At 35.1% G+C, this 24,868-nt stretch overlaps 1 long non-coding RNA gene and 1 pseudogene across 1 annotated transcript in view; both read left to right on the forward strand.

Moving 5' to 3' along the window:
• The window catches only part of LOC110193784 (inosine-5'-monophosphate dehydrogenase 2 pseudogene), a 91,063-nt pseudogene extending 74,972 nt beyond the window's left edge, over nucleotides 1–16,091 (forward strand).
• Nucleotides 16,092–23,652: 7,561 nt separating this feature from the next.
• The window catches only part of LOC144454837 (uncharacterized), a 259,535-nt gene continuing 258,319 nt past the window's right edge, over nucleotides 23,653–24,868 (forward strand). Inside the window, exon 1 of the long non-coding RNA XR_013483389.1 lies at nucleotides 23,653–23,723. This is a non-coding gene — a long non-coding RNA (uncharacterized LOC144454837). The remainder of the gene's footprint in view (nucleotides 23,724–24,868) is intronic.

The following is a 24,868-nucleotide window of genomic DNA, read 5'->3' on the forward strand; positions in this document are numbered from 1 at the left end:
TATTAGATGAATTTCATCCATCACTTGTGAAAAGTTCATCATCTCTTTGTCTATGTTCAACAAGTCCAAATCCCATTCTCAGATACCATTTTCACAATCAGTTGTACATTTTTCAACTTACGTCTTTTTTTTAGAAAGCTATCTTCAATCAGCAGCTGTGATAAATACATAACTTTTGCATCCAAGTTATTTAAGTTTCTTGTTGAAGATATTCTAATCCTCATAAATTATTTCTAGATTTTTACTAGCAGTATTATCTTTCCCCACATGAATAGCCAGAAGTATTAATCATCAGGTTTGACCACTCTCAGGAGAGATTCCATTATATCTAGGATATACTCCCTGAGAAGAATGTAGATGTATCAGTTGATTAGAGGTGACATAATGGCTTGAAGTTAGGAAGACATGAGTTTGAAATCTGCCTCAGCCATGTATTAGTTATATGAGCTGGGACAATGCTTAACTATTCTTAGCCACATTTCCCCCCTCCATTAAATGAGAATAACATTAAGTAAATGAGGGTAGTGCCTGTAACACACATTTGTTGTTAGGATCAAATAAGATAATATATGATTAAACAAAACTTAAAGCTTGATATAAACATGGATAATTACTGTTAATGTCAGATTAACATATGTTTTCTTTTAGGACCGTAGAGTTATAGCTAGAAGGGACCTTAGAAGTCATCTAGCTTGAAGACAAAGTGGATTGGATTTGGAGTTAAAAATACCTTAGGTCAAATCATGCCTCAGATACATACTAGTTGTGTGACCCTGGGCAAACCAACCTCTCAGCCTCATTCTCCTGATCTGAAATATGGGAATTAAAAATAGAACCTACTTCATGGGGTTATTGTGAGCAGCAAATGAGATAATATCTTTGCAAACCTTTAAATGCTAGCTTAATTATTATTAAATGCTAGCTAATATGATATTATTAGAACTCCTTTATTTTGCAGATGATATTGAGGTCTAGGGAAGTTAAATGACTTGCCCAGATTCATATAAGTCATAATAGACAGCTCAGTCTTCTAATTACAAGTCTAACTTTCTTCCCGTTGAAGTTATATAAACTACTTCTTCTCTGATCGTCTATGTACCGCTCATCATGTAGACACTGCTAAGATGTGCCATTTTATACTTTCACCTGTACTACTAGCTTCACTCCTGGCAGCACCTATGGATTATCTTTGTAATTTTTTAGGAGCTGGAGAAGCTCTTATCTTCCTTAAAAGAGTCCAGATCCACCCACGCCAGGACACTCAAACTTTCAAATGACTCGAGAGATACAGTGCCCCTACTCCTTCCTTCCTTCTTTGTCATGTGCTTCAACTCTGACCCAGTGCCACAGATGAGGATTTCTTTCTTCTCATTCAGATTATTTTTTTCCTTTTTCTTCCCCACTGAAGTACTGTTTTTGTTCTCTCAGACAATACTTTTCTTTCTCCCTTGTGCAGAATAAAGAGCCATTCATCCATTCTTCTCATTTGCAAGTGAAAGAGACAGACAGATTTGACCCATATTATATGATATAAAATGACATAACATGACGTGACATGATATATATGTATGGTTGTGACATTGGCAAAAGCAGAAAAGCTTAATCTCTGCAGGTGAGAATACAGTTATCCCTTTCACATTGCAACTTTCCCCATGATTGTTTTGATATATTGCAGGACAGCATAAGAAATTAAATAGGAATTTTTGAGAGTTTTTTGGAATCTTTAGATGACATTCAAAGCCAGCAGATGACATAAAGCCTATGACTAAATACTTAACCCAGATTTTACAATAAGGCACTATAAACACCCCATAAAAGAAAAAAAAATCGGACTTCTCTGGTAAGACGGGAAGGCCAAAAATTTTTATGCAGATTTTCGAGATAGTGAGGGCCCTGAATTTATAATCCCCATGATGTGGAAGGGATAACTGTATTCCTCTCCTCTTCCTTGAAAAAAGTGCTGTTTTCAACCCCTTATTGCTCTTGATAGCTATAGTCCATGGCATACTGACTGTTTGCCACACTTCATTGTTCCAGGCTCAGTCACTGGAGCCTCTGACAGAGGCCTTATTCAAAGAAGGTTTTCTCACCTTTTCTCCAGATTTGTTTCCTTTACTCTCCATACCCTTCAGGTGCATTTGTCTGCAATGAGCAGATTGTACCCATTCGCTAATCTGAAGCAAAGAGTAGTAGCCCTCAGCTGTCCTCTGATATTGAGGATATCCTTCATCTCTTTCTTTCCCTTCTTTCTTTTCTTACTAAGTGCTAAAACTTATAATGTCTTTGATTTTCTGTCAAAAAGCCTAAAAAAAATTGTTTTGTAAAACATGAAATTCTTATGCTTTACTAATTTGTGTCAGAAAACATTTACCTAAAGTATGTTTAGAAACCAGAAGCCCTATTGAGATAGAAAGATTTGCTTTTAAATATAGAGTTAATGTAGCAGACAAGAGTGGAAAATGCAACAAAATATACATTTAAAAATACAAGGCCACACAAATTGAAGAAGGCAAACTACATAAACTACATCAGCCTTCAGCTGTTAGCATAAACTGCATTGCTTTGAGAAACTGAATTACTAGGCTTTGCATTTAAAAGACACATAAGGCTAGGCGTGTCTTTTTCCCCCCCTTATAAAACAAGTTTTACTATGGCAGATTTGGCCAAACATATTAAAGCTGGATCACCATATAAATTAGGCTCATATCTCACTTAAAATATATATATATATGTATTTGTTACTTAAAATGAATTTATTGCTGGATATAAATTAGCTCATCAGAAACTTAACTTTTCAACAAACATTTTTGGTTTTGTTTGTGAAATGTCAAAATCTAAACAGCTTCTAATGCAGCAGATCTTAATGTGTGAATTTGTTGTTATATTTTTTTCATAATTGTATTTCAGTACAATTTATTTCCTTTGTAATACTATGTGCTTTATTCAATGCACTTAGTTTTTATTGCTTATTTTATTTATTTTTAATCTTTTAATTTTTTCCAAATAGTGTTTTATTTTTCCCCAGTTACATGTCAAGAAAAAATTTTAGCATTCATTTTTACAAGATTCTGAGTTCCAAGTTTTTCTCCCTCCCTCCCCTCCCCTCTTCTGAAAATGGTAGGCAGTTTGATAAAATTTATATATGTTTTGTCTTATAAAAATATTTCCATATTAATCACAGTTGTGAAAGAAGAAACAGATCAAAAGGAAAAAAATATGAGAAAGAATAAAGTAAGTGAAAAAAATATGCTTTGATCTGCATTCAGAGTCAATCAGTTCTTTATCTGGGTATGGATAGCATTTTCCTTCATGAGTCCTTTGTACTTCTCTTGGACAATTGTGTTGCTGAGGAGAGCTGAGTCATTCATAGTTGATTATCACATAGTGATGCTGATACTGTGTATACTATCTCCTGGTTATGCTCATTTTACTTTGCATCAGTTCGTGTCTTTCCAGGTTTTTCTGAAATCTGCTTGCTCATCATTTCTTATTGCATAATAGTATTCCATTACATTCATTTATACTTATTCATAGCTTGTTCATCCATTCCCTAATTGATGAGCATCCCCTCAATTTCTAATAATTTGCCACCATGAAAAGGGCTGCTATAAATATTTTTTGCCCATGTAGACCCTTTTCCTTTTTTTTTTTATGATCTCTTTGGGATAGAGAACTAGTAGTGGTATTGCTAGATGAAAGGGCAGGCACAGTTTTACAGCCTTTTGGGCATAGTTTCAAATTGCTCTGCAGAATGGCTGGACCAATTTGCAATTCCACCAAGAGTGAATTAGTGTCTCAACTTTCCCGCATCTTCTTCAGCATTTGTCATTTTCTTTTTCTCTAAAATTAGCCAATCTTATAGGTGTGTAGTGGTACCTCAGAGTTGATTTAATTTGCATTTCTCTAATCAAAAGTGATTTAGAGCACTTCATATGCATATAGATAGCTTTGATTTCTTCATCTGAAAACTGCCTGTTCATATCCTTTGACCATTTATGCATAGAGGATGGCTTATATTCTTGTAAATTTGACTCAGTTCTCTATATATTTGAGAAATGAGGCCTTTATCAGAGACACTTGCTATAAATTTGTTTCATATCTTTCTGTTTTGCTTCTAATCTAGGTTGCATTGGTTTTGTTTGTACAAAAGCTTTTTAATTTAATATAATCAAAATTATCTGTTTTACATTTTGAAGGCTCCTTATTTCTTGTTTGGTCATGAATTCATCTCTCCATAGACCTGACAGATAGACCATTTTGTCTCTTCTAATTTGTTTATGGCGTCACCCTTTGTGTCTAAATCTCATCAAAGGTCTGTCATATGTAACTTTTCTACTATTCCATTTACCTCCTTCGTTTCTTTCTTGTTCATTTTTCGGTTGGATTTATCAAGTTCTGAGAGAGGACAGTTGGGGTTCCCCCATTAGTATAATTTTGCCATCTAGTTCTTCCTATAACTCCCTAACTTCTTTAAGAATTTAGCTGTTGTACCATTTGGTGCATATATGCTTAGTATTGATATTGCTTTATTTTCTATGGTACCTTTTAGCGAGATGTAGTTTCCTTCATTATCTGTTTTAATTAGGTCTATTAAAAACATGATTCTTCAACAGAGTCTGGGTCTAAGAACCCAGAGGGAAAAGGTTAAGGATCCCAGTTGTAATGGTTTTTAGAAGCTATTTATGTTTACTTTATCATAGAACATAGCCAGCACTAACTCGATGAGTTGTATTTTATCTGTTTTAAAGGAATTTGTACAAATAGTAAGATCTTAGATGTATATAAAAAGCCTTAATTTTCAGAAATCACTTTCCCAGCATGATAAGAAATTTAATTTATTCCCATTTTACTGATAAGCAAACTGAGGCTCAAAGAAGCTAATTGATTTCCCAAGGTTACATTCATAATATTTCCTGCACAATGCAAATATTGCTGTTAGCAGGCAAAAACAAAGTCTCTTTTCTCTAGTTAACTATTCATTCACATAAATAGCTTTGTTGGTTTTTGCTTTGTCTTATGGAGAAAACAATGTCATAAGAAACTGTCTATTCAGGACAAAAAGTATTCTGAGTCCTTACAGCATTCACTAAATGCCAACAGCACCATGAGCCCCAGGACATTTCCCAGGCGTAGCTCTGAATTATTGAACACACACAAGACTGCTTTGCAGCCTTGATTAGAGAATTGTTAATCAACCCATGAGGTATGTAGGTCAAAAACCAATTAAAGACTGTGACTGGAATATATGATTAGGCAGCAATTAAATGCATAGCTTAAAAAGCAGAATGGAAGCAGCAAAATTTATGCTTCAGATCTATGCTTTTTGATACTGGGTGAGGAAGGCTGAACAATGTTAACCAGTAAAAGGTGATGCTGATGACCAGATTTAGAAAACTAGAGTTAGTTTTGCCAGCTGAAAACTTTATTACTTTTTTGGCAAAGACTTTGCATGTCACTATAGTTTATTTTATTTATTTTTTAAAAGGCCATTGTTCCAGCACCAGTCTGAATTTTATTGTGTTTTTCCTTTTAAAATAAATTATGTATGGTGTTCTAGACAGGCTTTGAAGTTCAATCAGTTTTGGCAAAACAGTGATACTTTGCAAATAGTGAAATTAGAATTCTGCCTATAATTTATCCCTTTGAACCATTTCTGCATCAGAGGCCTGAAAAATAAATGAGCAGCTGTATTTGCTAAGTTTTGCAAAATATACTGTTAGAACAATAACAGAAAGGAAAGTTTAGTGGGAATTTTTTTCCCCAGAAAGAAAGTTCAGCATGAAAAGGAAGAAAAAATATTAAATGCAGTATCAGCGATTTAATCAGCAAGAGAAAGGGAGCTGGTGTGTTGTAGTCAAAGCAGCTATCTTGAACAAGATTAAATGGAACTCACTGTGTTGGAAGTCTGAGGGAAAACTGAGACTTTGCCACTCAAGTATATTTTCTTAAATTGAAAAATTTACTTCTTTACACATCAGTAAGAAAAATATGGTTAGCTTTTATTAATTTTGCTTGAAAGTCTCACTTGAAAAGTATTTACAGGCTTTCTTCCTTTTAGGCCCCTTCTGTAGGGTTGAAAATAATAGAGAGTTCTTTCAAATTTTAAAGGAATAAAATTTAGTTCAGTTCAACAAATATTTAGTGATTGCTATATGTGTGACATTGTATTCATCTGGACAGGCCTAGCAGGCAAAGTAGGATTTGAAACACCATATTCCTTTTCTTTCTATGAAGCAATATAGGGTCCTTCCTTTGTTATTGCTGTTTAGTTTCGTCAGTCATGTCCTATTTGTCATTACCTCATTTGGGGTTTTCTTGGCAAAGATGCTTCAGCAGTTTGCCATTTCCTTCTCCAGCTAATTTTTGCAGATGAGAAATCGAAGTAACTTGCACAGGATCACACAGCTAGAAAGTGTCTGAGGACAGATTTGAACTCAGGAGAATTCTGACTTCAGACCTGGCACTCAATCCACTGTGCCACCTAGCTGCCCCATAGGGTTCCTACTAATAATGAATAAGAGTTGGGCAAGTAGAAGCTAATGGCTCTATGAGACATCAAGAATCATTCAAACAAAACCAAAAGAATTGAAAAATAGAAGAAAAAGTAAAATACCTCATTGGGAAAAAAAAAAAACAAAAACAACTGGCCTGGAAAATAGATCCAGGAAAGATAATTTAATAATTATTGGTCTACCTGAAAGCCATAATCAAAAGAGAGGCAGGGCAGCATCTTTCAAGAAATCATCAAGGAAAACTGCTCTGAGGTCCTAGAACCAAAGGGTAAAATAGTCATCAAGAGAAAATCCACTGATCACCTCCTGAAAGAGATCCCAAATTGAAAATGCCAAGGAATATTTTAGCCAAATTCCAGAATTATCAGGTCAAGGAGAAAATACTGCAAGCAGCCAGAAAGAAACAATTCAAATATTGTGGAACCACAGTCAGGATTATGGAGGACCTTGTAGCTTCTACATTAAAAGATCAGAGGGCTTGGAATATGATATTTGGTGAGGCAAAGGAGCTTGGATTACAACCAAGAATCAAATACCTAGTGAAATTGAATAGTCTTTCAGGGGAGGAGATGGACATTCAATGAAATAGGGTAATTACAGACTTTCTTGGTGAAAAGACCAGAGCTCAATGGAAAATTTGATCTTCAAATACAAGACTCAAAAGAGGCATAAAAAGGTAAAACAGAAAAGGGAAAAAAGAAACATGTTATTCAATAAGGGCAAACTGTTTACATCCCTACATGGGAAGATGATACAACTCTTGAGAACTGTATCTTTATTATGACATTCAAAAGGGATATACATAGACAGGAGGGGTGGGTTTAAGTTGACTTTGATGTGATGATGAAAAACCTAATTAAGTGGTGAAAAGAGATTGTAATGAGAGAAGAGGAAAGGAGGGGGCAGAAAGGGGGAAGTTACATCACATGAAGAGGCACAAAGACATATTGCAGTAGAGGGAAAGAAGGGAGGGAGATGAGTATTGTTCCAACTTTACTCTCATAGGATTTGGCTTAAGGAGGGAATAACATAGTTAGGTATAGAAATATAATTTGCCACATAGGCAGTAAGAGGGGAATGGGGAAAGAAAAGGGAGGGGGTAGACAGAAGGGAATTCTGATTTAGGGAGGTGGCAGTCAGAAGTAAAACTCTAGTGAGAAGGGAAAGGGAGAAAAAGAGAAAGAAAAGCATAAACAGGCTAGGGGAGGAGGAGGAATAGGATGGAGAGAAAGAACCAGATAGTAACCAGAACTGGGAATGAGAATGGGATGAACTTTCCCATAAAATGGAAGCAGATAGCAGAATGGATTAAAAGCCATAATCCTACAATATGTTGTTTCCAGGAAACACATAGGGTAAAAGAAAAAGGCTGGAGTAGAATATATTATGCTTCAGCTGAAGTAAAAAAAAAAAAAGCAAGCAGGGGAAGCAATCCTGATCTCAGACAAAGCAAAAGCAAAAATATATATAACTAAAAGAGATAAGGAAGGAAACTCCATCCTTCTAAAAGGCACTATAAAAAATGAAGTAATATCATTACTAAACATATATCCAGCAAGGGGTATAGCATCCAGATTCTCAGAGGAGAAGTTAAGGGAGTTATAGGAAGAAAAAGACAAGCAAAACTATTATGGGGGGGACCTCAACCTCCCCCTCTCTGAAATAGATAAATCTAACCACAAAATAAACAAGAAGGAAGTCAAGGAGGTGATTAGAATTTTAGAAAAGTTAGCTATGGTAGATCTCTGGAGAAAATTGAATGGGGATGGAAAGGAATATACTTTTTCTCAGTGGTACATGATACCTATGCAAAAATTGACCATGTACTAGGCCACAAAAACCTCACAATCCAATGCAGAAAGGCAGAAATATTAAATGCATCCTTTTCAGACCATGATGCAATAAAAATTATATGTAATAAAGTGCCATGGAAAGATAGAATAAAAATTAATTGGAAACTAAATAATCTAATCCTAAAGTAGGAGTGGGCCAAACAACAAATCATAGAAACGATCATCTAAGAGAATGACAATAATGACACAACATACTAAAACATATAAGATGCAGTAAAAGCAGTTCTTAGGGGAAGTTTTATATCTCTAAATGCTTGCATGAATAAAACAGAGAAAGAAGAGATCAACAAATTGGGCACACAACTAAAAACATTAGAAAAAGAACAAATTAAAAATCCCAAGTTAAATACCAAATTAGAAATAATGAAAACCAAAGGAGAAATTAATAAAATTGAAATTAAGAAAACTATTGAACTAATAAATAAAACTAAGAGTTGGTTTTATGAAAAAAATCAATAAAATAAATAAACCTTTAGTTAATTTGATTACAAGAAAGAAAGAAGTAAACCAAATTACTAGTATCAAAAATGAGAAGGGTGAATTCACAACCAATGAAGAGGAAATTGAAACAATAATTAGGAACTATTTTGCCCAACTGTATGTCATTAAATTTGACAATCTTAGTGAAATGGATGGTTATTTACAAAAATATGAATTGCCCAGATTAACAGAAGAGGAAGTAAAATACTTAAATAACCCCATCAAAGAAAAAGAAATTGAACAAGCCATCAATGAACTCCCTAGTAAAAAATCTCCAGGGCTAGATGGATTTACAAGCAAATTCTATCAAACATTTAAAGAACAATAATTCTAATACTACATAGACTATTTGGGAAAATAGGTAAAGAAGGAGTTCTACCAAATTCTTTTTATGATACAAATATGGTACTGATCCTAAACCAGGAAGAGTCAAAACAGATAAATTTCCATACACAGACCAATTTCCCTAATGAATATAGATGCAAAAAATTTAAATAAAATATTGGCCAATATATTACAGCAACTTATCATGAAAATAATACACTATGACTAAGTAGGATTTATACCAGCAATGCAGGGCTGGTTCAATCTTAGGAAAACTATCAGTGTAATTGATCATATCAACAGCAAAACTAACAGAAATCATATGATTATCTCCATAGATGTAGAAAAAGCTTTTGACAAAATATAATACCCATTCCTACTAAAAACACTAAAAAACACAGGATTAAATGGAATCTTCCTTAAAATGATAAATAGCATCTACCTAAAACCACCAGCAAGTATTATATGTAATGGAGATAAGATGGTATCATCCCACACCCAACAGATTGGCTAATGTGACAAAACAGAAAAATGATAAATGTTGGAGATGTGGGAAAATTGGAACAGTAATGTATTGTTGGTGGAGTTGTGAAGTGATCCAACCATTTTGGAGAGCAATTTGAAACTATGCCCCAAGGACTGTAAAACTCTGCATACCCTTTGACTTAGCAATATGATATCTATGTCTGTATACCACAGATCATACAAATAGGAAAAGCATCCACATGTACAAAAATGTTTATAACAGCTCTTTTTGTGGTGACAAAAATTGGAAATTGAGGGGATGCCCATCAATTGGGGAATGGCTGAGCAAGTTGTGGTATATGAATGTAATGGAATACTATTGTGCTGTAAGAAACGATGAGCAAGCAGACTTCAGAAAAACCTGGAAAGACTTATATGAACTGATGCTGAGTGAAGTAAGCAGAAGCAGGAGAACATTGTACACAATAACAGCCACAATATGCATGATTAACTTTCATAGACTCCTCTGTTCTTAGCAATGCAAGGATCCAAGACAACTCCAAAGGGCTCGTGATGGAAAATGTTGTCCTCATCCAGAAAAAGAACAATGCAGTATGAATGCATATCAATGCATATTATTTGCCCTTTCTCTTTTTTTTCTTTTTTCTTTTTTATGTTTCTTCTTTCTTGTGGTTTCTCCCATTGGATCTAATTATTTTTAACATAACTAATGTAAAAATAGGTTTAATATAAATGCATATGTAGAACCTATATCAAATTGCACAGAATTTTGGGTGGGGTAAGGTAGAGATGGGGAGAAAATTTGGAACTCAAAATCTTATAGAAGTGAATGTTGAAAACTAAAAATAAGCAAATTAATTTTTTTAAAAAGAAAAAAGTTATTATGCCTATGATTTTTATTTAATCTAATGACTACAGTATTACCATGCAGTTATAAGAGTAATACAGAAGAGTGCCATATCCCCTGCAGAGGATAACCTGGGAACATGGGTGGGTCCAAATAGGGAACCAAGTAGATGTAAGCCAGAGGCCAGGCCAAATTGGAAGCTGGACTTAGTGTACCACAATGCAAGAAGTTAAGATAGAAGTTTGCAAACTCAACAATGCACTTGAGATTTAGACAGGGAGACCAGCATAGTTTCAGGAGACAGGCTACCAGTACTTACTTCCTATTATTTGTATGGTACATGCTTCCTTCTAAAATGCTTCAAGTTTTTTTGATATTTCATGGGTGAACCCACTTCCCTCCAGCTTGAATATGTCAATATATTAACAAGTTGATTCTGCCTTCCCAGATCCTAAATCAGCCATTCTAGTGAGGCTGTGGGCTCATGTGGGAATATCTGTGATATTCAGAACACGGTGTCATCTAACTCTCAGATTGCAATGTTTGTCTGAAGATTAATTAAAATGGTTCTTCATATTGTTCTTACAAAAGAGTATAAAGGTACAGACTGAAAGATTCATGAAACTATTGTGAGGAACCTGATTGGGGGCAGCATGGCAAATATAATGGAAATCACAAAGAATCAGAATCATAGGATCATAGATCTAGAAATATGAAGAAACTTCAAAGGTTAACTAGTGCAACCCCTTCATTTAAAAAAAATTAATGGTCCCTTAATAATTTTATTATTCAATTATTTATTTTATTTAGTATCTTATTTTTCCCCTGTTACATGTAAAAACAATTTTTAACATTTATTTTTAAAAATTCACTCCCTTCTTCCTTCCCCATCCCCCACCCCCATTAAGAAAGCAAGCAATTCAATACAGGTTATACATGTGCAGTCATGCAAAACATTCCTGTAATAGTCATGTTGTGAAAGAAACCAGACAAAAAAATCAAGGACAATAAAGTTTAAAAAAAAGTATGTTTCAATCTGTATTCAGACAACATCAGTTCTTTCTCTGGGGATGGATAGCATTTTTCATCACAGCTCTTTCAGAGTTGCCTTCAGTTATTGTACTGCTGAGAACAGCTAAGTCACTCACAAATGATCATCTTACAACATTGCCGTTACTTTGTACACAGTGCATTTCACTTTGCATCAGTTCATGTTGGTCTTTCTGAGAGCATCCTGCTCATCATTTCTTATAGCACAATAGTATTCAATCATGATCACATGCCACAACATGTTCAGCCATTCCCCAGTGGATGGGCATCCCCTCAATTTCTAATTTTTTGCCCTCAGAAAAGAGCTACTATAAATATTTTTGTACACATAGGTCCTTTTCCTTTTTTTAATCTCTTTTGGGATACAAACCTAGTAGTGGTATTGCTAGGTCAAAAGGTTTGCATCAATCCCTTCATTTTTGAGATGAGGAAACTGAAGCTTAGAGAAGTTACACTACTTGTGTAAGGTCACACTATTTGTGTATGGTCATACAGACAGTAAGTGTCAGAGGCAAGATTTGAATACAAATCATCTGGCTCCATGGTCCTGGTTGTCTTTAGTAGGAATAAAAAGAAAAACATTCTAGGCTGGGCTCCACCAATGACTAGTTGGGTGACCTTGGACAAATAACTTTCCCTTCCTGAGTCTTTGAATTCTCATCCAATACATGAAGGGTTGAACTAGATGACCTTGAATATGCTTTTCAACTCATATATTCTACACATCAGGGAAATGTGGTTTGAGCACCCACAACTACAGTGAAACTACAGAGTCCACAAATACTTTATTTAATTATGCTCTAATTTGCTTTACGACGTCTAAAACTGAATGAATAATGATAGGGTTTTGTAGGGTCCTTAGTTCCTTTAAATAAAGTTACAGTGGCATGAAAAAGCTATATGTGAATGAAAGGAGATTGACAGCAGATGAGCCCGTGGGTCAGCAAGACAAGTAGAATAATATTAATATCATAAAGATAAAATAGACTTCACATTAGTAATTTCTATAATTTTATTCAAGATTTAAGATAATTTTAGGATAAGAAACATGACACTCTCTTCACCTCCACATACATTAATAAATGAAATGAGATTACATAGTAAAACACTTTGCAAACTTTAAAGGCTATAAGAATAGTATTTCAGGTTTACTCTGATACAATTGCCATACTAGAGAAAAGCCCACTGATTTTCAGGCCCTGATAATTTTCTCTCCTATTGTATGCAGCAGCACAAGAGAGAACCAGAGATAACCAGCCTGAAATCTTAACTCAGTAAACATTTACTTGGCTTCCTTTTACTATTCAATACTTATACTTAAAATGAAGAACCTAGTGGGTCAGGTCAGCTAAATGTAATGGACTTGAACTAGTCCAGGTAATGAAGGTTGCCCACCTGGTGTGCCCTCTAGCCCTCATACTCTCACACTCTACGATATATAATAATCTAAACTTGGAATGTGTTTTATCAATGCCTTTCAGAAAGAAAAGCATTAGATTCAAACTCCTTAGACTATATCAGTATTGATAATCAACTTCAAAGTAAAACAACCTTAGCATTTGTTTGAGTATAATTTGACTGTATGTTTCAAATAGGGGGAAAAAACCGCATTTATTGCACTCTGAGCATCTAAATCAAAATCAGTAACAAGAAAAATGAACTTTCTGGTCAGGTTCCACTTATGGACCTTTTAGCATTCAAGGAATAGTCAACTGCTTTTAAAAGACCAAAAATATAGAGCTCAAGCAATTGCTTTGGTCAGTGCAATTAATCCAAAATCTCTCCAATGCTTTTGAAGAGTTTTATGACTCGGCTCCCATCCAATTAATCACATAGCTCAAAATTTCTATAGTGAAACTATGGTAATATTCTCTAAATGCGTTCCACTTACAGCTAAAGGAAATATCAAAACTAGGTCTCCCATCCAACTTAAAATACTCCTTAATGACAATGCTAAAGCATTATACTGGAACTCAGTTCCTTTGCTAACAAAAGAAAGTTAATCTCTCATGGTGTTCCTGCTACTGAGGCACACTGAGACAATATATATGTATGTCTCAATTTTGAATGTATGAGTAGAATATTCAGAAGTGCTCCTTGTGTATTGGAGAGGGGGCATTAAGTGAAGAAAAGAAAGGAAGAAGAAAAGGAATAAAGAGAAGGGAAAAGAAATAGGGAGAGTAAAAGAGGGAGTAGGGATAGAGAAAATAGATGAAGAGGAAGAGGAGAGAGAGGAAAGGGAAAGAAAAAAATAGTGGGAGAGTGAAATGGAGAGGAAGAGGGGGATAAAATGGAGAAGGAGGGGTGGAGAGGAAAGTGAGACAATGAGGATGATGAGAAGGGAAAGAAAAGAGGAAAAATGAGCAAGAAGAAAGGGAGAAAAGGAGAGTGAAATGGAGAGGGAGAAGAAGATGAAGAGGAATAGGGAGAAGAAGAGTAATATGAAAAAGGGGAAAGGGAGAGAAGGAGAGAGAGAGACTGAAAGAATCATAGATGGGAAAAGGAGAATATAAATTCAACATTTCCTTTCAGTGAAATACAATTCTGAGCCCTTGGATATCTTCTTCAATAGAATAATCTTTCTGTACAAAATGATAGGAATGCCCAAGCTAGTTTAGAGCCCTGCATGTTACTGCCTCAAATAAGCAGGGGGCATCTGCAGATCTGGAATGATCACACAGTGTTTATGAAATCAGGTTTTTCATTTGAAGGAAAAGCCAGGGTAGGGAAGAACAGGGAGTTAATTCAGGTCCACCAGGCGTATTTAAAACCTAGTTTCTAGCCTAAAAGCAAATATTAGTCATTAAGTAAGCACAACAACCATTCTACCCTAATCCCAATAGTTGGCAAGCTGCCTGTGGTGGGTGCTTTTCCTGCTGCCCTTAGGAATGAGCTGCTCTCCAGTGAGTGCATGTGCAGAGGTTTGATATGTTCTCTTGCCACATCATCTGAGACCTGCTGCTGAGTTTCAGACCAAAGTCTTGAAAAGCAGATGGAAGAGTTAAGGAGATTATCAGTGATTAAACGGTAATAAAGAAATCTTTCTTGAATATTTTTTATTCTTTAACTAAAATCAGTTTCTAATGATCTATGAATTCATAGTCAAGGTTTATATATCTCTTGAAAATTTCCCAAGTGTAAAGTTTTGTTCCTTCTTTTTTCCCAACATTATTTCATTAAGCTGAGCTTCTTTTCTCTTTATAAAGTATTTTTTAAAAGAAATCAGACTCCTGTAAATTTTAACAAGTGTAATGGGCTTTTTATTAAAACTCAGGCTATGTCAATATCTGTAAAAAACCCCAAAACTCCTTTATAGAAGAATGATCAAAAGACCTGTGTTCAAGATGTAGATTTGATATTTATTAGTTATGTGACCTCGGGCAGGTCATTTAAACTTCCCTGGACTTCATTTACCTTCTCTATTAAAAAAATTAAATGGGGGGATAGAGAAGGGATATATCTTCTCTAAAGTTTGTATTTCCTCTAGCATCCAGTATAATTTTCTGCATATGCTGTCCTTCACATATGTTTATTGAGTTTGAATTTACCTAATTTCCAGGGCTCAATTAAAGCTTAAAAAAATCCTGGGGGTTGCCCCTATTCTTCTTCAGGTCCATGCAGGCCTGGCATCCAAGGACACCAAGAAGCAGCTGTTGTGTGGGCAGCCATCGGTACCCATGAGGATGAGAAGTATCGGCTTGACTTGTTGGCCCAGGCCAGTGTTGATGTGGTCGTGCTGGACTCTTCCCAAGGAAACTCCATTTTCCAAATTAACATGATCAAGTACATCAAGGAGAAATACAACAACCTCCAGGTTATCAGTGGCAATGTGGTGACAGCTGCACGGGCAAAAAACCTCATTAATGTTGGAGTGGACGCCCTGAGGGTTGGCATGGGCAGTGGCTCCATCTGCATCACACAGGAAGTGCTAGCATGTGGGCGGACTCAGGCAACAGCTGTATACAAGGTCTCAGAATATGCACAGTGCTTTGGTGTCCCCGTCTTTGCAGATGGCGGCATCCAAAACATGGGCCACATTTCCGAGGCTCTTGTCCTTGGAGCTTACACAGTGATGATGGGATCTCTGTTGGCAGCCACCACAGAGGCCCCAGGCAAGTACTTCTTCTCTGATGAGATCCGGCTAAAGAAATACCAGGGGATGGGCTCCCTCGATGCCATGGACAAGAACCTCGGCAGCCAGAACTGTTGCTTCAGTGAAGCAGACAAAAACAAAGTGGCTCAAGGGGTGTCTGGGGCCGTGCAAGACAAAGGGTCCATCCGCAAGTTTGTTCCCTACTTGATTACTGGCATCCAGCACTCCTGCCAAGTTATTGGTGCCAAGAGTCTAACTCAAGTCGGAGCCATGACATACTCAGGGGAGCTGAAATTTGAGAAGAAGATGTCATCTGCTCAGGTGGAAGGGCGTGTCCATGGACTCCATTCATATGAGAAGCAGCTCTTCTGAGAAGTGGCCTTGTTTGCTTTTACTGCCTCTCACCTCTCCCTCTCTAGGTTTTTCAATAAAAAGCTGGATATAAAAAAAAATCCTGGGGATGTAATAATTATTCATAATAGTTGCAATACTAGCAGGATTTGTATAGCACATACTCTGTGCCAGACCCTGTGCTAAACACTTCACAATTTTTACCTCATTTGATCCCTGCAGTTATCCTGAGAGATAGGTGCTATATTATTCCCATTTTGCAGTTGAGCAAGTTGGGGCAGACAGAGGTGATGTGACTTGCCTAACATCATACACATACAACTAAGTGTCTAAATTAGATTTGAACTCAGGTCTTACTATACCAGGCCCAATGTTCTATTCACTGCACTACTTAGCCGACTCTATACAAAGATGCAAAAATGTCACAGTCCCTTTCCTGAGGAGCTGAAAGAATTTCAAAGATCTAATAAGATACATAAAGTTCTTTGTAACCCTGAAACCATGTGAGTGCAATATGGTTGTCGTCATTATTTGTTGTTGTTGTGTTCAATTTTATCTGATTCTTCATGGGCCGATTTGAAGTTTTCTTGGCAAAGATAGCAGAGTGGTTTGCCATTCTCTTCTCCAGCTCATTTTACATGAGAAAACTCAGGCAAACAGGGTCACATAGCTAGTAAGTGGCTGAGGTCAGATCTGGACTCAGGGTGATGAGTCTTTCTGACTCCAGGCTGGGTGCTCTAGTGGCACCTTGCTGTCCCATCATCATTATTAGTGGTATAGAAAAGTAACATGGCATAGTGGATAGGAAACCATCCTTAATCAGGAAGCAATGATGTCAACTCCTGCCCCCTTCTGATAACTGTTTGCTGTGTGACAGGGAGTCACTTAACCCTTAAATCCCCAGATAACTAAAATCTAAGTTACAAAATAGTTGTGAGTTTGCTTTGATAAAGGGAGGGTTTTTTTTAAATCTATTTACATTTACCTAGCAGCTCCCTACATTGATAGAATCCGAGATCCAGAACAACAACAAATATTGGTGTTATCTTATGGAAGCAAAATGACTTTCTACTTCCCAGGGCTGCCCTTTCTTTGGAATTTGTCCTGGTTCAGGATCCTCTGTTTTTTTCTTCTACTGTGAACAAATGAGTTGCATTTTTACAAGGCTGAAGACTTCAGAGAAGGGTCTCTAAAGATTTTCATGGTGGGCACATTTGTACTTCCTAGAGACTTTGCTTTCAACTGGCTGTTGAAGTTAGAAAATAATCAGATTAAAATAACGTCTGACAAGTGAGACTACCTGACGAGCTAATTTATTTTAGAAATTTTAAAGCACATGTTCCATGGTTTCTTTAGTCAGGACTTCCATTACATTGATTCCTCTCAGTAGGGGCTTCTTTGATTTTTCAGAACAGGCTGGAAAAATCCATTATGCAGAATGGAGCAGTGGTTTTATTAACAAACCTAGGATTGACCACAAAACTCTGAAGGCTTGATGTACCTTTTATACCAACCTAATGTGTTAATATTTTATACTTTATACTGAAAATGATCAGTGGACCATCTTCAGCTAGCCATATCTACTAAGAAAGAGAAGCAGCATGCCTGCTTTCAATTTCATTTGGTAAATTGTTCTGTCCATAAATGACTTCTTTGGAGACATTATACTTAATCATTAGGATTGTATTGTGTTCTGAATATGTGGAGAGAAAAGATATCATCTATAGTAAAATGTAGGAAATAACTGGTAAACAGAAATCAGGCTATGCCAAAGGATCATAGGTTTAGAGTTAAAAGGGACCTTTGGGGGCATCTGGTCCAACTTGCTCATTTTATAGCTGAAGAAACTGAGGCTCAGAGATATTGTCACCTCAGGGTCACACAGCTGTTGTCAAAAGTGAGTTTAAACCCAGGTCTTCTTGACTCTGAGTCCAGTCCTCTAGTCTTTGTATTGTGTTGCTTCACAATTATGTTAAGTTTTGGATAACCCAAGACACTTGGGGTATTCAAGAATAATAACGGAGGGAATCCTTTCATGGGACAGCAAGGCCATGCAGTGGATTGAGATCTGAGGCTTGGAATCAGGAAGACCTAGTTCAAATTTGGCATCACCTTGTCTGTCTCCATTTTTTCATCTATAAAATGGAGAAAATAACAGTATCTACCTCATAGAGTTGCTGTGAAAATCAAATCAGATGTTTGTATTGTTTATCACAATGTCAGACACATTAGGCATATAAAAATGGCTATTTCCTCCCATTCAATAGATGTTTCAGTGTTTACAAGTAGTTAATTTTTTCTCTTATGATAAGACTTCAATTACTTGTGTATTAAGTAATTGAATACAATCAGTTTTGCAGCATCTGATGTTGCATTTTCACAAGTTATTGATTGTCATCGATGAACTAGGTCCAGGGCCACTTTTTACCTACATTCTCCTGTTGATCCTCCAACCAGATTCCAAATCACACTCAGGGAAATTAGATTTTACCATCCGGTGAGAGAAAGTGGATCAGTGTCTGCACTGGTATGTGATAGATCTGGATTCAATTCTGGATTCTGCCAGTTCTCACCTATATGACTTTAAATGTTACACCTTATGTCTTATTTTCCTCATCTATGAGGTAAGAGAGTTGAACTGGATGATTTCTAAGGTCCCTTTCAGCTTCAAATCCTGCGAATAGCTGACTCTTGAGGTCAAACAAATTATTTTTGATTACCTATTTATGTAGTTGTTTATTTGATTGATTGTGTATTGGTTAATGTTTTATCTCATATATGTACCTTTCCTATTGTTTCTTTTGTTTGACAAATTTTCAAGTTGTGTCTTCATTGGCACAAAATAATGGTAGAAACTAATGTTATACAGGCAGTTTTCAGATGAAACAATTAAAGCTATCTATAGTCATATGAAAAAATACTCTAAATTATTATTGATCAGAGAAATTCAAATTAAAATAACTCTGAGGTACCACCTCAAGCCTATACAGAAAAGGAAAATGATAAAGGTTGGAGAAGATGTAGGAAAATTGGAACACTGATGCATTGTTTGTGGAGCTGTGAACTGATTCAGTCATTCTGGAGAGCAATTTGGAAGTATGCCTAAAGGGCTATAAAACTGTGCATACCCTTTGATCCAGCAAAGCCACTACTAGATCTATATCCCAAAACAAAATCATAAAAAAGGGAAAAGGAAATACATGTGCAAAAATATTTATAATACCTCTTTTTAGTGGTGGCAAAATATTGGAAATTAAGGGGATGCCCATCAATTGGGGAATGAATGAACAAGCTGTGGTATATGAATGTAACAGAATGCAATTGTGCTATAAAAATGATGAGCAAGCAGATTTCAGAAAAAACCTGGAAAGACTTACATGAACTGATGCAAAGGGAAATGAACAGAACAAGCAGAGTATTGTGCACAGTAACAGCAACATTGTATGATGATCAACTATAAGAGACTAAGCTTTTCTCAGCAATACAATGATCCAAGACAATTCCAAAAGACTCATGATGAAAATGCTATCCACATCCAGAGAAAGAACTATGGAGTATGAATGCAGATCGAAGCATACCCTCTTCACCCTTTTTGAGGTTTTTCCCTTTTGTTCTGTTTCTTCTTTCACAACATGACTAATATGGAAATATGTTTTTAACATGTACATCCTACATTACATGTATTATTATACATAGCAACATTAGGCTGCTCACCATCTTGGGGAGAGGAGAGGGAAGGGAAGGAGGAAGAAAAATTTGGAACTCAAAATCATATGAAAATGAAAGTTGAAAACTATCTTTTCATGTAATTAGAAAAAAATAAAATACTATTTATCAAAAAAAAAAGAAATTAATGTTATACCTATAACCAGAGTGAAATCAACAATATGAAGTGAGCCTACGACCCATTTTTCAGCCTTGTCATTTTATGACAACCAACGTCAATAACAGTTACTACTTCTACTATCTGGTCCTCCCTATTCTCATTGTGATATCCTTCTAATTCCTCTGTCTAGATCTCTCATACTTTTTACTTTGACACTTATATCACACCCTCCCTTCCTCATGACCATCATCACCATTGGTCCTTCAAAATTACTTAATTTTTTCTCTGGGTTTCCAACATTCCTCCCCAGTCCATGAAATTGTGTGTGTGTGTGTGTGTGTGTGTGTGTATAATTTCATTATTTTGTGTTCTTTTCTTATATTAGACACATCCCTGTCCTCCATTAGTTTGAATGTTTTAATGTCAAATGAATCTCTATCATAAGTAATTGATGTAAATGCTCGTCTTTACCAGTGACATGACATTTGTTAACTTACCTCCTATCTCTAGTATTTAGTAAGTTTCTTCTTAAACTATGGCAAGTGTGTCCATTTAGTGTTTTAAATTTAGACAGCATCATAGAGCACACCAAAGTATTTTCAAAGTCTTAAAAGACAAAATGGATCATAGGCTCACTTCATATTGTTGATTTCACTCTGGTTATAGGTATAACATTAATTTCTTTTTTTTTGATAAATAGTATTTTATTTTTTTCTAATTACATGAAAAGATAGTTTTCAACTTTCATTTTCATATGATTTTGAGCTCCAAATTTTTCTTCCTCCTTCCCTTCCCTCTCCTCTCCCCAAAATGTAACTTCTTAGTTATGTATAGTAACTAAGTACTCTTCCCACAGTGCTTACCACAATGAAATTAATGAAAACTTGTCATGCAAATAGTTCACCAGTGGAATCAGAATTAAAATCTTGGCCCCTCTACAGCCTTTTTGTTTCTGACTGTTATTAAGCAAACTGTAAATTAAAACAGACTTTCTTGGATGCCCTAATTATATAGCATGCTGCACAAAATAACCATTTTAAAGATTTTATTAACATGTTTCCTTCAGGCTAAAATCTAGCATTCTATCCTTGGTCAGTGAACTCACCATCAATAAGCTAATACATAACAATATATGCTTTCAAAATTACTCACATGTATTGTGAAAGGTAATGAATACAGAGATAATCAGCATATTTAAACTTACTTTTAGCTATTTCTCATCATAATAGAAATCATGGAAGCTGAAATATGTATAGCTAATTATTCATAAGGCATAATGTAGAACCTAATATATAGTAGAGATCCAACTATTTGCTGAATTCACAAATAATGGGATTCAACTCAATGACTCTTTAGTAGCTTATTATATGAAAGGCACAAAAAATAAAAAAGACGCAAAATGTTTTCTGAAGGTTACATTTGATTGTGGGAGGGAGAGAGATGCAACAAATGTGGAGGAGAGACAGAGGCAGTGATTGCCAACATATTTTGTTCTGAAAAGCCCTTTAAAGAACAGCAACAAAAAATGTTTTATAAACCTTCTGGTTAATTTAACATACTAAAAATATTTACTGCTTCAAATGCCACTAAAAAACTTTTTGCATGAGCCCTTAGGGCCAAATTCCCCAGGGCTTCACAGGTCCCTAAATGGGAACCAGTGAGGTACAGCAACAGTAAATGGTGGAGAATCATATAGGCCAAAGAGAGTGTAAGGAAAACCCAGATAAAAGATTCTAGGAATGCCTGAGCTGGGGAAGAAAACTTTAGCAGGTGATTAAATGAAATTATACAGAGCAGCTAGCATGTGAATGATTATCTGAATGAATGAATGGTTGGATGAATGATGGAGATCTGAAATAGTATGGACAATTGAAATATGCACATAATTTAAAACCAGTAATATCAACACCATACTCCCTTGCTAGTTTCTTTTTTTCTCAAGTACTTTCTGAAGAGCAATAGAAATTTCTTTCAAATGTTCTTTGCCCATCTTTTCAAAGAAGTAATAATAACCATCTTAATTCATCTATTCAAAATAAATATTTTAAAAATACATACTGTGGGAAAAACAAAAACTAGATAGTCATGTCCTGAATAAGTTAGTTGGCTGAATTTATACATTTAGGGTATGTTCAATAGAAAAAAGGTAATGAAATATCAACAGTTATTATTTACTACTACTCATACTTCATGATTAACAAAACACTTTATATATAGTACATTTTTGGGCTAACAAAAATCCCAGGAGATACAAAGAAGAGATATGATTTTATTTATAGGGTAAAATGAGTCACAAGGAGGTAGTTTGTTTCCATATGTCATGCATCTAGTAAGTGACAGAGAATCTTAGTCAAGGTGTCTTGATTCCAAATATAGTGAGCATAGTCCCATATCACAGCTGCTTATGGTGAAACAAATGATAAAAGGGGAAAAATTTCTCATTATGAATATTTTTGTTTGTTGTATATTCCTATAAAGTTATCCACACCTTTGTTTTCAGTTTTTAAATATCAATAAAATTTAAATTTAAATGTCAGAAAAATATTCATTGCCATTTATATTAAATTTAGATTATATTTAGTGTTGCAGTTGGCACCCAGGAACAAAATCCATTCTATTCATGGTTAAATAAAAAAATATATGATTGTGTTAAATCACAATTGTCATTTGTAATGGGAAATGTAAAAATTATCTTCTATAGTGTCATTTATTTTGCAAAAGGCAAATCAATCAGTTTATATTTTGGAAATATTTAAGGGAACTAATTTACTGGGAATTGGGAGTAAAGATCAGTTGTAATGAATTACAAATCACAATCAATGTGCTTTTTTATATTTCAGAAGTGTTATATTTCATTCTCAATGTTATATTAAATAGTTGTATGGTACCGATAACTACAATTGTATTGTCAATGCCTCATAGCATAGAATATGGTTTTTACCTTATAACTACTTGAAATTTATTGATATTTCCTTATGCAACAGTCTGGTTAACATTTGTAACAAAATTAGTCATTAAAAGTTTAAACTAATATTTTTATAGTAAAGGAGTCTATGATTGTAAACATTATAAAATCACCCACCCAGCATTTCTTATGTGCCAACTTTTTCCTCCTAGAAACCTTTTCCAAGCATTTCCCCATCCTAACTACTCATAACCATCCCATAAAATGAGTATTTTTTAAAAACATACTCATATATTGTTTCCACAGAGAGTGTAACATGATCAAAAGTGACATTTAGGCAACGTGGAGCTCTGATATTAAAAGAGAGCTGGTTTGTTTTTTGGCACTTCTTCAACTGAAGCCTCTTTTATCTACTAGCAACTTTGGTTGATTGTTATGCAAATATCTAAATTGTTTTCCTGTATAAAGGATCAGGCTTTCTTTTTAAAAGTGAGATAACTCAAACTTGTAGGAAAGAAAATATTCCCAATTATTTATGGCCTGTAAATGGAAACCATTTTCCAATTCAGAAAAAACTGAACAAATAAGTTGTTTCTAAGCATTGTTCATCTGCTTATGAGTATAATTCTTTTTTGTAATGTCCCTCCTTTCAGCAAGTTTCTTAACTCTCAAGTTTAAGTCTAATGAATAGACTCTTTTGTTCAGTTTCAAAACTTGAGCCCATCACCTGCCCTTGAATGCTAAAATCTTTACTATTAGTTGTTTTATTTTTTCCTTTTTCTTAATTTGCAGTATGATGTTTTAACATAACATTAGATAGAAAAACCAAGGTGAATAAAGTCCCCTTTTGTCTAGAGGATAATAAATTTAGAACCAAACAGGACCTGAATGGTCATGGAGTCCAATACTCCCTTTTTTTTACAGATATGGAAACTGAAGTACAAGGAAGGGAAGTGACTTGGCCCAGACAGCCACGGAAATGGGATGTGAATCCAGGTACTCTGACTACAAATGCAACAATTTTTCTATTGCACCAAGATGACTCTATTATGTGTCTTGGTCATTTGCTTCCTGTTGTTTGCAGGTGGAGGTGGGCAGGGTTATGTATGGATATATTTAATAGTCTTATAAATTGCAACCTTTCCTCTTCATAAAAAATCTTAAGAGCTCATCTTCAGTCAACAACCATGAGCAGAGCATAATTCTTAATACAAAGGAGAGTAAGATAGCTCCTGCCAACAAGGAGTAGAAAAGCTAAGAAATGTAAACTAAATTCATATATCATATTTCTTGCCTTCTTAGTGGGGAAGATAGGAGGTGGAGGGAGATAATTTGGAACAGAAAATGAAAAAAAAATTAAAATACCATTCTACAAGCTATACTTTGGAAATTCAATGAGAGGTACAATGGACCTGCCGTAGCTCAGAAGTGGGAGAGATTACTTCCTGCTAGGGGAATCATAAACTCTATTGGTGTAATTCTTCCAATAGATTAGAGTCCATTGAGAGCGTGAATTTAATTAGTGGGCAATCAACAGTGTTATCTTGAATTAAAGTTTATTAATACATATTTTAATCAAGTAAAGGAAAAATGTATGCTTCTATAAATTCCCAAATGAATTTTAAGCTATCCCTCGTCACTTTCAAAAAAATTGCAAATCATCAGGGGAAATTCCATGGCTGTATAATCTTTGAAAGAGAAAACAGGCAAAAAAGACTTCTTTTCTCCCCTACAGAAATTAATAAAGAAGTATAATGAATATACAAAATATATCATCCACCTTAAAAAGAATAAATCCTATCTGTCTCAGGTTTACATTTAGAGAGCATGATTCACCTTTAAGTGATATTTCACCACAATGTTAGAGATATTGCTTCTTACATAGGGAAATTCCCATACTTCTCATTCAGTAAGGTAAAAAGGGAGCTGAGAAACAGAGAGTAGCTATGTAGTTGTGTAGCTACTCTTTCAGATATATAACAAATGTCACTGTGGATATAATTTTACTAGTCAAATATAGAAAATGGGAAAGTTGTACAATTATGAAACTATACGTAGTTTTGAAAAAAAACCTGATGTTAAATTTAGGCAATGTTAAAAGTAGTATCTAAAGCTAAAGTAATTGTCTAAAGAATAATTTT

This window comes from Phascolarctos cinereus, unplaced genomic scaffold, assembly GCF_003287225.1.
Source record: "Phascolarctos cinereus isolate Bilbo 61053 unplaced genomic scaffold, phaCin_HiC Scaffold_7;HRSCAF=346, whole genome shotgun sequence".
Taxonomy (NCBI): Eukaryota; Metazoa; Chordata; class Mammalia; order Diprotodontia; family Phascolarctidae; genus Phascolarctos; species Phascolarctos cinereus.